Below are 3,315 nucleotides of genomic sequence, written 5' to 3' on the forward strand. Positions count from 1 at the left end.
TTAAAGCAGACGTATTATTTTGGATTTCATGTCATGGCATTTTTCTATATTACAGAATTTAATCTTGAATAAAAAGCAAGACAAGATAGAGCAACATGTGTGATGTTTTTAGTCTGGAAAACATGAACGAGTACAAGGTTCATGTTTTGAAATTACTAGAATCAAAATGTGTAATTTTAAAGTCATAATTAGGACAGAAGTGGTTAAAAAATTCAGAGGTTATGAAAAAAATGTAAAAAATAATGTAGTAAATAAATACTGAATTAAACTCACATACTGATCCACAAATATAAGCTGTCAAGTCAACATTTTGTCTTATTTATTTCAAATGTTTTGGGTTACTAATGAGCTACAAGTTAATTTTACTTGCTTTTTCAAAAGTATGTTACCAGTTTAGTCTAAGAAATGGTTGTTTCTTTATTTCAAAAGTCAGGATATGACTGGCTGGTTTTCTTGCTCTGCTCCTTCCTCCTTCAGGTGACTTATCTTATCACTTGGCCTTGGCTTTCCTACCTTCTCCAAATATTTATCCCCAGATAGACTTGAGCCCTCAGGGGTTACTTTCAAGTGCCTGAACTCATTGCCACGAACACAATCTGGGCTGGGGACACATGTACGACCCAACATGCACCTTTATGAAGGAGGTTGTGTTTGACAGGCTGGTTATTGTTCTTTTATGTGCAGCGATTGAAAGGAAAGAGTCAATATTTGGCTAAAGGGAGGTGGAGAGATTTATTATGTTATCAAGCACTTTAGTATGGAAGTTTATTACTGCCCCCCCAAAAACTGCACATGCAACACGATTGGGAGTTAGAAATGTAATAAAAAAACAAAAACAAACAGTTATAGTTATGAATTTATAAATCCAAATTGTAAAAATAAATTGTACCTAAGTAGTTTAACAATTTGGGTTATTAGTTTTTTTTTTTTGGGGGGGGGGGGGGGGGGGGGTTCAAGGAAAGAGAAAAACAATGACCTCATGGGTCTAAACTATGAGACGGATCCGAAGTGTTAGAAATTAAATACATTTTTACTCAAAACTATAAGACGTTAGTTTAAAAGTGTTACTTCTAAAAGCCAATTTTGTGCTGTTTATTCAAATGTATAACAAATCCTGAAGGTATTTGTGTCTCTGATTTTAACCAGCTGCCTTTCATTTGCCAAGCAAATGTGTTAAACACTAACTATGGAGCCACCAGCTGAAAAATAACATAACATATTAAGACACAAGTCATTACTATGAGGTAAGGTTCGAATTGTGATGTTTTTTGCAAATATTTTATTAACAGAAAATCTCAAACATTTATTGGCATCTTTAGTCTAAAAATTGTGTCAAACTTTGGGATTGTGAGTGTGATAAATAATGTAAAAAAATAAATAAAAACATTGTTTATAAGATGTTGGTTTTTTTAAATTAAAAATATTGTTCCTGATGAAATATAATCCCTCACACAAAAGAAAATATGCTTTTTTTGTTGTTGTGTTTTTACAATAAAATTTGAAATTATGGAAAAGCATTTTAAAAACTTGTTGTAAATAAAGATTTTTATCTTGATAATGCAGATTAACAAAATATCTTCACTTTCTTTCTAAATATCAGAAGCTTTCACATTTTCTTTCAAATATATAATTAAAAAAAAATAAAAAATTACGAGCCCGACACAGAACCCGACGTATTAGCCAGAGGTCCCTTTATTACCGTTCGGAGCCGCGGACCTGTTTTATATAGCCGCAGAATAGTTTTCTATACGAGATTGCTGCAAAAAGTGCAGCCTTACCTAATGTCCAACCTACTGTTACTCATTTATATTACGATTTAAAAATCTAGTTAGTGTTGGTATGGCGAGTAACCTTCAGTAATAGTAATAAATCACACAGCAAAAGTACATTCATGTAGTTATAAAAAGCATGATAATATATTAGGTAATCCAAAGTATTCAGAATACGTTACTCTCATTGAGTAACGTAATGGAATACAGTACTACATACATTTTGGGGCATGTATTCTGTAATCTGTAGTGGAATACATTTTAAACACTGTCCAAACCTGATGGCTATCTTTTATCTCTGTCTCTGTCTTCAGACCACTCAGTGGCGGCTAAGTCTGGAGGTTGTTTCCCTGGTGAGGCCTTGGTCATATTGGAAAGTGGAAGTCAGAAGCCCGTCAGCGATCTGCGACCCGGTGAGCGAGTCCTCGTCTCGTCAGGCAGTGACGGTAGCGGTGAGCTTGTGTTCAGTGAGGTCCTGACTTTCCTCGATCGGGACCCCAAGACCCGGAAACTCTTTTACACCCTGCAGACTGAAGCTGGAGCTCAGCTCTCACTCACTGCCGCCCACCTGATATTTGTATCCAAAGAGAACTGCTCAGAAGGGACGGTGCCAGCCCGCAATGCCCTCAGGACTGTGTACGCCAGCAATGCCCAGCCGGGACAGTGTGTGCTGGTGTCAGAGGGTAAAGCGGGACAGAAGCACAGGGAGGGGCGTCTGTCTCGGATCAGCCGGGTGACAGTAAAGGAGATGAAAGGGGTGTTTGCGCCGCTGACCCAGCAGGGGACGGTGGTGGTGGACGGGGTGGTGGTGTCCTGCTACGCAGTGGTGGACCAGCACTCCCTTGCTCACTGGGCCTTTGCCCCACTCAGGCTGATCCACAGCTGGACTCGGACCACTGGGGGCCACAGTGATGGGATCCACTGGTACTCGCAGCTTTTACACTGGCTGGGGAGGAAGTTGTTGGACTCAGGACGCCTCCACCCGCTGGGAGTGGCTCAGGACAACAGGTGAGGAAGCTGAACTGCAAAGTAAGAGCCAAATAAGACCCTAATGAACTTCCTGCGGCGATGGGAGACATTTGGCTTCCTGCTGAGGCCTGATGGGAAGAATAAAAAAACTCGAAGTGACACAGATGAGACCAAATGAACATTCAGATTTAAAAAACTGCACAAACAAATGTTTTTTTTTGTTTGACATTTATATTTGTAAAACACTATGAAGCAATAATCCCTTAAAACATCCTTATTTAACTCTAAAAACACGTAAATTAAAAAATCCATACTACTTATACGTTGAAAATGATTATAATTTTAGAGGTTTCTACTTTGAAAGCTGTTTATGGTAAACTGTTGATATTTTCTGGATTATGGGAATTTTAATGTGATTTTTAAACAACACAACAAATCCCATGAGGGGAAAAAGTGATGTATTTTAAGGGTTTCCTTAAAGATACTGTTAAAATACAGACATATATTAAAAAGACTTGTAACCATTAAACATAGTTTTAGAAATAGAAAAGTTATTTGGTTTTATTAACGTTTTAAA

At 37.7% G+C, this 3,315-nt stretch overlaps 1 pseudogene; it reads left to right on the plus strand.

Annotated features, from left to right (window-relative positions):
- The first annotated feature begins 2,064 nt into the window (after positions 1-2,064).
- On the plus strand, positions 2,065-2,858 carry LOC102207249 (indian hedgehog B protein pseudogene; annotated as a pseudogene).
- The last annotated feature ends 457 nt before the right edge of the window (positions 2,859-3,315 follow it).

The sequence above is a fragment of the Pundamilia nyererei genome, unplaced genomic scaffold, assembly GCF_000239375.1.
Source record: "Pundamilia nyererei isolate P.nyererei 1_Seehausen unplaced genomic scaffold, PunNye1.0 scaffold00085, whole genome shotgun sequence".
In the NCBI taxonomy this organism is placed as follows: domain Eukaryota; kingdom Metazoa; phylum Chordata; class Actinopteri; order Cichliformes; family Cichlidae; genus Pundamilia; species Pundamilia nyererei.